Below are 15,000 nucleotides of genomic sequence, written 5' to 3' on the forward strand. Positions count from 1 at the left end.
TACTTATACTTGAACTGTGATCATTTTGTAATCAAACTGTGTATCCTACAAAGAATGTGAGAATATTCATTATATCTGTTCGGATATAATTTTATGATTAAGCAGAGAATAATGTACAATTTATTTCATTGAAACGTATTTTGCATTCATTTTATAAATATGTTATATGCACCTGTATATACGATTATAATGATATTCATTTGTATATTGTAATGAATACCCAATGTAAATTGGAAATAAGGTTTTATAGTTTTTTTTATTATTATTATTAGTCTCTCTCTCCCTCTCTCTACTTCTCTCTCCCTCTTCCTCTCTCCCTCTCTCCCTCTCCCTCTCCCTCTCCCTCTCTCCCTCTCTCCCTTTCTCTCTCTCTCTCTCTCTCTCTCTCTCTCTCTCTCTCTCTCTCTCTCTCTCTCTCTCTCTCTCTCTCTCTCTCTCTCTCTCTCTCTCTCTCTCCCTCTCCCTCTTTCTCTTTTTCTCTTTCACTCACTCTGGTGAATCATCATCACTATTGATTTATCATCATCATCATTATTATCATTATAATCATTGTCATCAGTACTTGCATTATAATTATTGTTACTGTTATCAGTATTGTTTTCTGTTATTATTAGAAATCCTTTTATCATTATCAATATTATTGTTATGATTATTACTTTCATTATTATCATTATCATTATTATTACCATTACAATTACTATAATTCTATATACTATAAATCTTTTATTGGTATTATTATCATTAATACCATTATAATCATTATCATCATTACTATTATTATTACCGCTACTATCATTATCATTATAATTGTTATTATGATTATTAGTATTATTATCATCATCACCATTATCTTCATCATTTTATTATCATTCTTATCATTAGCTTTTATATTATTTTTATGTTGTTATTATCATCACTATTTTCATTATTATTAGCATTATCATCACTATAATTATCATTATTATCATTGTTATAATTTCCATAATTTTCATCATTTTCATCATAGTCAACATTTTCATTATCAACCCTTTGATCACCTTCAGTATCATATTCGTTGTTTTCTTCCCAATAAATCATACAGACCAAAGATTTAATTTTTCCCCATACAATGTTGACACTAATTGATCATTTATTCGCCACCAATATTCGACGGATTTTCCCGCACCCGCCTGACCATAAACAAGAAATTACAAGTCGCTTAATTGCAATTATCATTCTGCAACTGCACGCGCTCTCTATTCCCGCCAGGTGATTGATACCGATGGACATAATCAACAGCTCGGGTATTGCATCGTTCTCTATCGGGTATAATTCATCAGCGCTTCGAAATAGATGTATCATGTAACTCCATTATGCACTGGCAATAACTATCCCGTGATGGAATATATAATTGCATTATCTTTAAACAATAAATGTCCTGGTGTGAGAGGTGTGATTCATGTAGGTGGTGTTAGGTCTGGATACTCTCTCTCTCTGGTTTCTGTATTTTCCCTTCTTTTCCCTTTTTTCTTTCCCTTTTCCTTGTCTTCTTCTACTCTTTCTTCTCACCATCCCCTATCCTCTCCCCTCTCTCTCCTTTCCCTCTTCTATCCTGTCTCTTCCCTTTCATTTCCTCTCTTCTCTCCCCTCTTCCCTCTGCCCTTTTCCCTCTCCTCTCTTCCCTGTCACCTCCCTTTCCTTCCCTCTTCCTTCTCCCCTCTTTCTTTCCCCCTTCCCTCACCCCCACCTTCTCTCCCTCCTCTCCCCCCCCCCAAAAAAAAATGCAGTCATATGAATATTTTAATGAGACTAATTTTCCAAGCATTTGTAGTATTGTTGTGGGAAATTTATTCTATTGTCGAAATTATTTTCCATTTTTTCACTCATTACGCAGAAGAAAAATAATCTCTCTGGTTTTATCAGTAATGGTGTTAATGGCATGATAGTGAGAATGATATCGCAATGTAGATGTGATAATCATGAAATGATAATCATGAAATGTTTATGATAATGATAATAATGTTTAGAATGACTTTTAATACCACTATTACTTTCACTACGACTACTACTAAAATTAATGAAAACGATGATAATGGTGATAATGATAATAATAATGATAAAAATAATGATAATGATAGTAATAATAATAACAATAACAATAACAATAACAATAACAAACACGATAATGATAGTAATAACAATAGCGAGAATGAGAATAAGAATAGAAACAATGACAATGAAAATGACACTGAAAATGGTAAAAAAATATATATATAAGGATAATGATAAAAACAACACTAACATAACAATGATAACGATAACAAAAACAACAGGCAGTCGTCTTTACATTCACAGCCAAGAATACGTGGAAAGAACATGCCACATTTTAGTCGACATTCTCCCTCTTATCTCTTATGTGTAGTGTATGATGAATTCAAAGAGTGATTAGATAAAGAGGGAGAGATATATGTATTATGTTGATATGCGTTTGGAGTGGTTGGGAAGAGGGAGAAGGAAGGAAGGGGAGAGAAAGAAGAAGAGAGAGGGGAAAGAGGCAGTGTCGGAGATAAAAGGAATAAGAGGAAAAGAGGAAGATAAATAGATAGATAGATAGATAGATAGAGAGAGAGAGAGGGGGGAGGAGAGAGGGGCAGGAGAGAACATGACAGAAACAGAAAAAAGTGAGAGAAAGAATGAGAGAAATTGATAGAGGCAGAGAGAGAATGAGCGAGACCTAAAGACAGAAGGATAAAGACAGCAAGATAGAGAAATCAGAGAGGGAGAAATCAGAAGAAGAGCAAAGAACAAAATTTGCGAGATAAGAGAAAACCGGGAAAATATATTGAGGAAGATTAGGGAAGGAGAAGAGATTGGATAAAGAGAGAATTTAAGGAAGACGAAGATAAAGGAAGATAGATAGATACAAAAGAAAAGAATTCGTGTGAGAGCGAGAGAGAAAAAGAAAAAAAAAACAGTATGAAAAAAGACGGAACGAGATAGAAAGAGAGAGAGAGAAAGAGACAAAACCAGGGTCACCAAGAACGAAAAAGAGAGACAAAATGAGACGAAAGACAATGCATAATCAACACCTGATAAACGGGAACTAAGCACTGGTTCTTAGCCTCTGGTTCGCTGCCGATTCTCCCAAAGAGTTTCAATAGATAATAACAAACAAAACAAACTACAACAAACAAAACACATAAAGGAATAAGTGATTAAACAAACTACAGCACAGATAGATAAATGGACACAAAAAAAAACACAAATCAATGAATAAGTAATTAGATAAACTGTAACACAGATAGATAAATAGACAAAATTTAGCCATAAATCAATTAACAAGTAATTAAAGAAACCACAACACAGATAGATAGACACAAAAATTAGCCACGTCAATGAAGAAGTAAATAAACCTCAACACAGATAGATAAATGGACACAAAAATAAACCACAAATCAATGAAGAAGTAATCAAATAAACAACAAATCAATGAACAAGTAAATAAACAAACCTTAACACAGATAGATAAAGACACAAAAATAAACCACAAATCAATGAACAAATAATTAGATAAACCACAAATCAATGAATAAGTAATTAAATAAACCACATATCAATGAATAAGTAATTAAATAAACCACAAATCAATGAACAAATAATCAAACCAAAATAAATAAATAAACCAAAATAAACAAACAAATCACAAATCAATGAACAAGTAATTAAACAAACCACAACACAGACAGACAAATAGAAACAAAAAATAAACCACATATCAATGAATAAGTAATTAAATAAACCACAAATCTATTAATAAATAATTAAATAAATCACAAATCAATGAATAAGTAATCAAATAAACCACAAATCAATGAATAAGTAATTAAACAAACCACAGCACAGATAGAGAAATAAACACAAAAATAAACCACGAATCACTGGATAAGTAATTAAATAAACCACATATCAATGAAAAAGTAAACAAATAAACCACAAATCAATGAGTGAATAATCAAATAAACCACAAATCAATGAATAAGTAATTAAATAAACCACAAATCAATGAACAAGTAATTAAACAAACCACAACACAGACAGACAAATAAACACAAAAAAATAAACCACAAATCACTGAACAATTAAACAAACATCAACACAGACAGACAAATAGAAACAAAAAATAAACCACAAATCAATGAACAAGTAATTAAACAAACCACAACACAGACAGACAAACAGACACAAAAAAATAAACCACAAATCACTGAACAATTAAACAAACCACAACGCAGACAGACAAACAGACACAAAAAAATAAACCACAAATCACTGAACAATTAAACAAACCACAACACAGACAGACAAACAGACACAAAAAAAATAAGCCACAAACCGAAGGCGGGTCGGAAGCGAGAGCACCTTGCTCGCCCTCTTCTAAACTCAGACATTAAGCATCGGATATCCAGCCATATGCAAATGAGGGAGCACTCGAAGACGAGGGAGAACAGCGAATGGGGATTAGAAAGATAAGGCCAATGATATCTCTTCTCCGTCGATTAGGAAAGGGAAAAGGGAGAGAAGAGAGAGAGAGAGAAAAAAGAATTGCAGGTACGGCAGCTTTCGTCCTCGTGGTAATGAAATCAGGAGCGCGTCCCCGTAGACTCAGGCGTTAAGCATCGGATATCAACGTCCAGCCATATGCAAATGAGGGAGCACTCGAAGACGAGGGAGAACAGCGAATGGGGATTAGAAAGATAAGGCCAATAATATCTCTTCTCCGTCGATTAGGAAAGGGAAAAGGGAGAGAAGAGAGAGAGAGAAAAAAGAATTGCAGGTAAGGCAGCTTTCGTCCTCGTGGTAATGAAATCAGGAGCGTGTCCCCGTAGACTCAGACGTTAAGCATCGGATATCAACATCCAGCCATATGCAAATGAGGGAGCACTCGAAGACGAAGGAGAACAGCGAATGGGGATTAGAAAAATAAGGCCAATAATATCTCTTCTCCGTCGATTAGGAAAGGGAAAAGGGAGAGAGGGATTAGACAGATAAGGCCAATGATATCTCTTCTCCGTCGATTAGGAGAGGGAAAAGGGAGAGAAGAGAGAGAGAGAGAAAAAAAAAAGATTGCAGGTCAGCCAGCTTTCGTCCTCGTGGTAATGAAATCAGGAGCGCTTCCCCGTAGACTCAGACGTTAAGCATCGGATATCAACATCCAGCCATATGCAAATGAGGGAGCACTTGACAAGGTTAATGTTCGGTCTGAATCTCAAACGCTTTATCGCGCGGGTGATTCGAGAGAAGAGGGAATATCTTTTTTTTTCTTTCTTTCTTTCTTTTCTGTTTTTTTTCTTTTTTTTCTTCTTTTTTTTGTTTTTTTTTGTATGGTTTGCACTCGCTATTAGGATTTTTTTTTCTTCTTTTTTTCTTTTCTTTTCTTCTTTCTCTTTTTTTTTTTTTGTATGGTTTGCACTCGCTATTAGGATTTTTTTTTTCTTCTTTTTTTCTTTTCTGTTCTTTTTTCTCTCTCTTTTTTTTTTTTGTATGGTTTGCATTCGCTATTTATATTTGTTAATTAGAGGTAATGTTGCAAGTGACCATATGTGATCACTTAAATACATGTATGTATATGAGGTAATTAAGATGTGTGTCCGGTAAAGGGTTGAGTGGTTTTCGTGGTAGTTGCTATCTATGTTTTTTTTTTTTTTTTTTTTTTTTTTTTTGTCTTCTTTTGTAATTGGGAATGTGTGTGTGTGTGTGTGTGTGTGTTTGTGTGTGTGCGTCTGTGTGTATGTGCGTGTTTGTCTTTGTCTATGTATATAAACACATGCAATACCCAGATACACCCCCCCCCCACACACACACACACTCTATCAACAATAAACAAAAACACCCACAGAGTAATTTAAAGAAAAAAAACAACAAAAAGACGCAGACTTCAGCGCAGACACGACAAGAGGCGACCCGCACCACAGCCCAGACACTTGGCCCCAAATCCCTGACAAATGATAAGTATTATGGTAAACAAAGTGAATGTATTATTGGTCTAGCCGACGGGCGGTTGGGAGGCTACAAAGGAGGCGGGGGGGGGGGGGAGAGGGTGAGAGGAGGGGGGGGAGGGGAGAGGAGGAGAAGAGAGAGAAGAGAAGAGGCGGGGGCGGGAGAAGGGGAGAGAGGGTGAGAGAGTGAGGGGGAGAGCGTGAGAGGAGGGGGGAGGGAGAGGTGAAGAAGAGGGAGGAGGAGAAGAGGAGGGAGAAGAGAAGAGGCCTGGGGCAAGGAGAAGGGGAGAGGGGGTGAGAAGAGGGGGGAGCGTGAGAGGAGGGGGAGTGTGAGAAGAGGGAGGAGGAGAAGGGGAGAGAAGAGAAGACGCGGGCGGGAGAAGGGGAGAGGGGGGTGAGAGGAGGAGTGAGAGCGTGAGAGGAGGGGGGGGAGGGGAGAGTGAGAAGAGGGAGGAGGAGAAGAGGAGAGAAGAGAAGAGGCCTGGGGGCAGGAGAAGGGGGAGGGGTGGAGAGGAGGGGGAGAGCGAGAGGAGGGGGGAGGGGAGAGGGTGAGAAGAGGGAGGAGAGAAGAGAAGAGGCGTGGGAGGGAGAAGGGGGTGAGTGGAGGGCAGGGGGAGAAGGGGAGAGTGTGAGAGATGGGGGAAGGGAGAGTGGAGAGGAAGAGGGAGGAGGAGAAGGGAGAGAAGAGAAGAGGCGTTTGGGAAGTTAGAAGGGGGGGCTGAGTGGAGGGCAGGGGGAAAATCGGAGAGTGTGAGAGAGGGGGCTGAGGGAGGGCAGGGGGAAAATCGGAGAGTGTGAGAGAGGGGGGAGGGAAGAATGTGAGAGGAGGGAGGAGGAGAAGGGGAGAGGCGAGGGGAGAGAAGAGAAGAGGCATGGGGCGGGAGAAGGGGAGAGGGTGAGAGGAAGGGGGAGAAGGGGAGAGTGTGAGCAGGGTGGAAGAGGGAGAAGGGGAGAGTGTGAGATGGAGGGGGAGAAGGGGAGAGGAGAGGAAGGGGGAGAAGGGAGAGGGGCAGAGGAAAGGTGAGAGGGAGGGGGAGGAGAAGAGGAAAGGCGAGGGGTGGAGGGAGAAGGGAAGAGGCGGGGGAGGATACAACGGAGATAGGGGGGTGGGGGGAGATTGAGAGAGGCGGGGGAGGGGGAGAACGAGTTACAATGGAGAGAGGAGAGAGAGATAAACAATATCTATTCTTCGTCGCCTAAGGAGGGGAAGAGGCAGAGAGGAGAAGGAGAGAGGCAGGTGAGATCTAGCTGCGAATAGGGAAGAGAGAGAGCGAGAGATAAATCAAATATATTCTTCGTCGCATAAGAAAAGGAAAAGGGAAATAGGAGAAAAAAATCACATAAGGCAGTTTTAGGGGGAAGGAGAGAGAGAAAGGCAAATAATCCCCATTCTTCGTAAGAAAGAGAAGAGAGAGAGAAGAAAAAGGGAGAGACGAGAGGAAAAGAAGCAGCGAATAGGGATTAGAAAGAAAAAGGCCAATAATATCTCTTCTCCGTCGATTAGGAAAGGAAAAAGGGAGAGAAGAGAGAGAGAGAAAAAAAAATTGCAGGTAAGGCAGCTTTCGTCCTCGTGGTAATGAAATCAGGAGCGCTTCCCCGTAGACTCTGATTTAATATACCGTAGATTATCATTATTTAGCCTCTCTTGTCTCGTAAATCCTTCTCACTGTTCTTAGTTCTTTCTCTCTTGGCTTTTGTCTGTCCTTTCTCGTATTCTTCTTCTTCATATCTGTTTTTTCTTTTTCTTTTACTTTTTGGGGGGATGTTTTTCTTTTTTTTTTCTTCTTTGAATATTTTTCTTTATTATTTTTTTCCTTTTTTCTTTGAATATCTTTTCTTTTTATTTTTTTTTATTTTTTATGCTTTATCTCTGATTTTTTTTTTTTTTATTCATTTTTCTTTTAATACTTTTTTTCATTTTAATATTTTGATATCTTTTTCTATACATCTTTTTTTTTTTTTGTCTTCAATTTTTTCTTTTAATATTCTTTTCTTTTTTATATTTTCTTTAAACATATATATTTTCTTTTCTTTTTTTCTTTTTTTAAATCTTTTCTTAGAATATTTTTCTTTATATTTTTCTTTGATTATTTTACTTATTTTTTTTCTCTTTCCTTATACTTTTTCTTTGAATATTGTTCCTAATTCTTGCTGTATATCTACTTTGAATTTCTTAAATACTTCTCTTTCTTTTGTTTGTTTTTTTCATATATGCAATTAATTTTAGTATACCCTTTCTTCTAGTATCAATGCCCGTAAGTATGGAGAGAGGAAGGGTAGAAGAAAAAATGAAGGAGAGACAAGAAGAATGAAGTGCAAACAATGACGGAATAAGTATAATTGGGATTTCAAAAATTATGATAATGATCAATTATGATAATGTGAATTTCATTATTGTAAATGCAACAACAATAATGATAATCTTGATAAGAACAATTGTATTAATGAAAATAATAGTAATAATAATAACAATAATGATAACGTTTGTGATGATTATCATTATCATAATTATGAAAATTGTAATGATAATGATAATGATAATAGTAGTAATGATAATATCTTTTATTACTATCATTATTTTTGTTGTAACAATAACAATTATGATTATCACCACCATTATCATCATTGACATTACTATCATCATCATTCTTATAACGTTGATAATGATAACAACAATTACAATTATAAGTAATATGACAATAGCAACAACTACAATTATAATGATAATCATTATAGTAATATAACCAATAATGATAACAATGATCAAAAGAATAATGAGAATGATAATCATGATGAAAAAAATATATAGCGGTAACAATTACTAATAATAAAGATAGAAAAAATAATATTTGTGGATCCACTTCATTTACTCTTTTCTTCGTCGTCTCTTCTCTATCCCTTCCTCTTCGTAACTGCCGCAGAAAGGGTATGAGAGAGAACGAAAGAGGATGTAGTTGGTGAATATTTCGTTTACGTTTAATGACATGTTCTTCTAATGAGAATTGAACATTAAAACGAGTTTGTTATAATCCTTGCGTTGAGGTTTTATTCGTTCTTCTCCTTGTTCGTTTTCATCTCCTTTCTTTTCTTTTCTATTCACTCTTCTTCCTTTTTTTCCTTTTTTTATGTCTCTTTTGCTTTTATCTTCAATCATTTTCTATTGTCTCCGTTTTCTTTTCTTTTTCTTCTTCTTCCTTTCTTTCTTATTCTCGAGTTGATCTACATGATTTTTTCTCATCTTCTATCTTCTCCCTTATCGTCGCTTCTAAATTTCTTTTCTATTTTCTTCTTTCTCCTTTCTTTCTACTCTATCTTCCCCTCCTTTCATTCTCTCCATCTGTTCAGCATCCCCACTTTCTTCAGTATTTTTTTTTTTTTTTTTTTTCGTTGTTCCTTTTCATCTCCAACAATTTACTTCAATTCAACCTTTGTCTCGCATTCCCTCTTCTTATCCCCCACCCCTTTTCTTCCGTTCTTTCTTTCTCTTTTTCTTTCCATTTTCCCTCTAAACTCTTGCTATTATTTCTTTTCTAATGCTCATTTCGCATCCTTAAAAAAAAATAGATAAATGGATAAATAAACCATAAATAGAAAAATAATAATTATTATGGTCTTAACAAAAAATAACAATTAAAAAATAAAAAAAGTAAACAACATAAAATAAAATTCCTGCGAATTCCTCTTGAAAATCATCTCTATTGATAAACTTGCATTCCCCAAACCTCACTCTCTCTCCTCTTCTATTTTCTCTTCCTTCCCAGCTCCTTATCGCCATTTCTCCCCTCCCCACCTCCCTTAACCCACCTCCTCCTCCTCTTTCTCTCCTTCCTTCCTTCCTTCCCGACCTCCCCCTCTTCCCCTGCTTCCTCTCCCCTTCCTCCCCTCCCCACTCGTCTCAGCATCTATCTCTCCCTCTCCGCTTCTCATTCTATAAACAAAACAGCCAAACACCGTGGAATGGTGCTCACTGTACCCGCCTCTGACATACTGTATGCTGGCTTTGGACGGTCACAGCACCGAGTCCGCCAACCAACCTGTCACCATAAAGAAACGTGTTATTATCTAATAATTACAGGTGTGATGTCACGTGATCACACCAGCGACCTGTTCTCGTATCTTCTAAGTTTTAAACTTACCGAACAAGATAACATAATAAGATAACATAAACAAATAAAAACACACAAGATAACATAATAAGATAATAAGATAACATAAACAAATAAAAACGCCACCTGTTTATAAGTCTATATATGGTCCGACCGACACCGCCAATTACTTACCTATTATGACAACAATACCCATAGAATACCTACCCGCATAATACCCCAAACTCTGATTCATAGACTTATTAGATAATTAATGAATGGACTCAGTCTCTGATCCAGCTTCGAGGTACTGAAAACATTTGCTCTTAATTGGTGTTATTAGTAAGTAGACCCTTCATAGCTTCTGAAAAGCCACTAAAAAAAAAAAAAAAAAAATCATTGATGGTTGTTTTCCTCAATAGGTTACGAAGAGGGGGGGGGGGGGAATTCGTTAAACTTTCTGAGGGTGATTAAGGCTACTAAGGAATATGTAAGAGGATTAAACTTATGATACAATTAATAGTAAAGTGATACAGGACATCATAATGTTCCTAATTATAAAGTTCTCTACAAAAAGTTACTTTGTAGTAATTTTCTATTATCTATGCAATTCACAATTCCGTCTAAATCGAATAAACCTGTTAATTCTACAAAAAAGGCTCTTGTCGGTTTTTCATATTCCTTCCTCTTCCTCTCCCTTCCTCATTTCCATCTGTCTCCATAGTTTCATCTCTCTTTATCGAAACTTTTCTCCGTTTCTTACTCTTTCTCATTTCCTTCTCTCTTCTTCAATTGTATCTTTTTTCTCCCTTTTACCTTGTATTCTGTCATTGGTCCCTTCACTTGTTCAATCCTTTCACTTTTGTCAACACTGCTCTCACTCTTTTGATCTTTTCTTCCTCTTAATCTCATTCCTTCTTTCTTTTTCCCTTTCTCCAGTCTTTCTTTTCTTCTTTTCATTCTCCGCGCCCCCCCTCCCCGCCAGGTCTCCCTATCTCTCAATATCTGTCTCGATATTACTTTCTCTTCATTTTGTGTATTTTTACTTTTTCTACATTCATGCTATTCCTTTCTTATTCCCATACCTCACTTTCTCTCCTTTCTATTTTCTCTTTCTTCCCAGCTCCATGTCGCCATTTCTCCCCTCCCCACCTCCCTTAACCCACCTCCTCCTCCTCTTTCTCCTTCCTTCCTTCCTTCCCGACCTCCCCCTCTTCCCCTGCTTCCCCTCCCCTCCTCCCTCCCTCTCCTCCCCACCCGTCTCAGCATCTTTCTCCCTCTCCGCTTCTCATTCTTTCGTATGTCTTTTTTCCTATCTTCTCGTATTATCTCCTGGCCCCTCCCTCCTCTCCTTCTCCTCCTCCTCCCTTTCCTTCCTCCTCTCCTCCCCTGCTCCCAAGCCCTCCCTCCCTCCTCCTTCTCCCACCTCCAGCACCCCCCCACCCTCTCTCTCCTTCCTGCCCTCCCGTCCCCATCCCTCCTCCCTTCCTTCACCCTCCCCAAGGCCCTTCCTCCTCCTCCCTTTCCTCCTCCTCTCGCTCCCCCTTCACCCCCTCCCCCTCCCCCGCCTCAATATTCGCTGCCTCCGCTGATGAGGGATATTTACACTCGCTATAATCCGGCCGCCATGAATACCGAAGCGGCCTCGCGTTAAAACTTCCTGCGGGAGAAGAAGCTGCGAGACGGAGGCCGGTCGGCGGAGGGTTCTCGAAGGTTCTCGAAGGTTCTCGAAGGTTCTCGAAGGTTCTCAAAGGTTCTCGAAGGGAGGGGGATGGGATAGGTTATGAGAAAGGGGAGAGATGAGGACTTATGAGGAAGGGGGATTCTCGAAGGTTCTGCTGTCCTTCGGAGGGCGGGGGGAGGGGGTGTGAGGGAGGGAAGGGAAGGGGAGAAGTAAGGAGAGAATGGGAAAATGAGGAATTATGAGGAAGGAGGATTCTCGAAGGTTCTGTTATGAGACTGGGAAGAAATGAGGAATTATGAGGAAGGAGGTTCTGGAAGGTTCTCGAAGGGACGGGGGGGGAGGGAAGGAGAGAGGGGAGATATGAGGAATTATAGCGAGGGAGGATTCTTAAAGGTTCTGATGCCTTCAGGGGACGAAGGAGGAGAGGAAGGGAGGGGGGAGGTAAAAGGATGAGGGAGGGAGGGAGGGGGATAAGGAGAGAGATAACGAGAGAGGGATTAAATAAGGAATTATGAGGAGGGAGGTTCTCGAAGGTTCTGCTGACCTTCGGATGAAGAGGGAGACGGAGGAGAGGGAAACGAAGGGAAGGGGAGAGAGGAAGAGAGAAGGGAGGAATAACGGGAGATAAAAGAAATGAGGCAATATGAGAAAGGGAGGGAGAGATAGGTTTTTGGAAGGTTCTGCACGTCCTCCAGCTGACGAGGGGAGAGAAGGAGGAAGAGGGAAAGACAAGGGAGATGAGACAGGGAGACAGAAAGAGACTAGAATGAATGCAGAAGGAGAAAATGAGAAACTGTGAGGAGGGTTTTTTTGAAAGGTTCTGTAGGCTCTCCGGAAGACGAGGGGAGAAAGAGAGAGAGAGATAAAGGGAGAAATACGAAATGAGGGGAGAGTGGGAGACAGGATTTTTTTTAAGATTTTGCCCGGCGGACGAGGAGAGAGAAGGAGGGAGAGGAAAGAGAGAAGAGAAGGGAGAGCTGGGAATTATGAAGAGAAGAAGGGGAGAAAGAGAGGAAGAGAAAGGTGAAAAGAGATTAGTAATTCTTTTTAAGTTTCTACGAGGAGAAAGGAGGGAGAGAAGAGATGAGAAAGGGGGAGATAAGGAGGGGAAATGAGGGAGTGTGAGAAATAAATCAATGGATAGAAGGAGGAGATGAGAGAAGGGAGATAATGCGAGAAGTAAGGAATGAGGGTGAAAATGAAGAATTATGAGAATGGAATTTCTAGAAGATTCTGCGTATCACGGAAGATGGTTAGAAAGGAAAGAGGAAGAGAGGGAAAAAAGAATAATAGGAAAATGGGCGATGAGGAGGGAGATATAAAGAACCAAGAATTAAATAAGGTTCCGGGGAAATAAAGATAAGGAATAAGGAAATACGAGAAGGAAGTAGAAGGTCAAGAGGGAAGGAAAAGATAAAAAGAGAAAAAAAATGAGAGGAGAGGCAAATAGGAGGAGAGAAGGGGGTGATAAATGGATAGAGAGAAAAAGAGAAGAGGACAATGGAGACGAGAATAAGAATTAGAAATTAAGTAAATGGAATGAGAGGAGAGAGTAAGAGAGAGTCAAAGAAGGAGAATAAAAATGAATAATGGAAGTTAGAAGGGAAGATAGAGAAAGGAGTATTTAGAAAGTAATGAGAGGAATAAAGGAAGGATGAAAAGAGGAAGGAGAAGAGCGAAAGGAGAAAAGGGGAGAAAGAATCGAAATAAAATTTCATAAAATGAGAATGAGAATAATCAAAATGAATTATAATAATAACCATAGTAATAATAAAAAAGAATTCGAATGTAAATGAGGGAGGGAAGGAAGATAAGAGGTGATAAAGAAGAGAAAGAGAGAGAAAAGGAGAGAGAGAGAGACAGAGACAGAGAGAGAGAGAGAAAGAGACAGACAGACAGAGAGAAAGAGAGAGAGACAGAGAGACAGAGAGAGAGAGAGAGAAAGAGAGAGACAGAGAGAGAGTGAGAGAGCGAGAGAGAGAGAGAGAGAACAGCTAAAAGCCCCCAAAGGAACCATCTCAAACGGCAACCATTATCCTCATAAACGAAGAATTTCCCATAAAAGAAAAAAAACGCAAAAAAAAAAGAAAAAAAAGAGATAGAGAGAGAGAAGAAAAAAAATTCACGGACCTCCCAGCCTCTGAGACATCTGATTGGTCGATACAAATTTGCTACCTTTCCGCTGATTGGTTTTCTATGGTCGTGATGCCCTAATATGGTTGGTCCCTCGGAGGCCACATGTCGCGACGTGATTGGATCCTTAATGTCTTAAAGGTCGCCGCTCATTGGCTCCTCGGGACCAGGGTACTCTCTCCTGATTGGTTCCTGAGATTTTCAACCCGTAATGTTGCTCTTTCGAGGAGGGGAAATGGGTTCATTTTTTTATATTTTCGGTTTTCTTTATGGTTTTTCGTGTTTTTTTGTTTTTTTTAGAGGGGGAGGGGGGATTTTTTAGTGTGATGAGTAGAAAATAATGGATGGATATGAGAGGAGATGAGCGTTTAAGAATGAGAGTGATTTTATTTTGCAATTGTATATATATATATATATATATATATATATATATATATATATATATATATAGATAGATAGATAGATAGATAGATAGATAGATAGATAGATAGATAGATAGATAGATAGATAGATAGATTTTTTTTTTTTTTTTTTTGAGTGTATTGTAGTTTTATGAATGTTTTCTTTTTCTCTCTCTCTGTCTCTCTCTCTCTCTCTCTCTCTCTCTCTCTCTCTCTCTCCCTCTCTCTCTCTCTCTCTCTCTCTCTCTCTCTCTCTCTCTCTCTCAAAGAGCGAAAGTGCTGAGTCACCCTACTCTTCTGAACCTTTTTCAAGTTCTCTTCATGTTTTTCCTCCGTTGGGTTTATTTTTTTTCCGAACTTGAACAGTTTATTTCATTTTCTTTAAGTCATCAGCAGTTAAAGTGTAATTGTCGTTTTTTTTCTATTTTCGCATAATTTTTCTTTTATATACTGTTTTTTCTCTCTTTTCGTTTATTTTTTCTTTTATATACTGTTTTTTTTCTCTTTTCGTTTATATTTTCTTTTATATACTGTTTTTAATCTCTTTTCGTTTATTTTTTTCTTTTATATTCTTTTTTTATCTTTTCTTTTATGTTTTTTATATACTGTTTTATTCTCTCTTTTCGTTTATTTTTTCTTTTATATACTGTTTTTTCCTTAGTTTATTTTTTCTTTTATATACTGTTATTTTTTTCTCTCTTTTCGTTTATCTTTTCTTTTAT

The sequence above is a fragment of the Penaeus vannamei genome, chromosome 29, assembly GCF_042767895.1.
Source record: "Penaeus vannamei isolate JL-2024 chromosome 29, ASM4276789v1, whole genome shotgun sequence".
In the NCBI taxonomy this organism is placed as follows: domain Eukaryota; kingdom Metazoa; phylum Arthropoda; class Malacostraca; order Decapoda; family Penaeidae; genus Penaeus; species Penaeus vannamei.